A 556-nucleotide genomic window follows, 5' to 3' on the forward strand; every position below is an offset into this window, starting at 1 on the left:
CTTGGCTGTTGACCCTCATTGCTCAACACACGAACTACATCAGCAGAAAAAGCCCCGTGTCAGTCATGACCATAAGGGCCACATGACCCCACGATCATCGGCCCGCGTCCGCACGTCGCGTCCGAGGCACAACCGCCCCGCTGCCGCAAGGCGGGCGTCATGCCATCCACCATTCCCCTGCCTCATTACGCGGCCCAATGAGCCCCCGGGGACACATCTCGCCGCGTCAGGAGGCGAGGGCGCACGACGACCGCGGCAGTGTTACATACTGTCCTTTCGGCGAGCTGTCATTCCTTCTCGTGAAGGCGCAGGTTGCCACCTGCGCCTTCACGAGAAGGAATGTAATGTAATGTATTCCGTAAGAGAAGGATCTTCTTCAACAACAGTTCGCAGGAGTTTGATAAAGAGGTGCGTGTGCGTCGCGAGCCGTAAAGCGCGGCCGAAAACATTCGCGCAGACAAAGGGCTTCCGACGGACGGAGAAAGATCACTTTTCGGCTGATCCCATTTGCGGCATGTTTGCGCCTCCGCCGCCCCATTTTTCTGCGCGTCACGCA

Source organism: Penaeus monodon, chromosome 32, assembly GCF_015228065.2.
Source record: "Penaeus monodon isolate SGIC_2016 chromosome 32, NSTDA_Pmon_1, whole genome shotgun sequence".
Lineage (NCBI taxonomy): Eukaryota > Metazoa > Arthropoda > Malacostraca > Decapoda > Penaeidae > Penaeus > Penaeus monodon.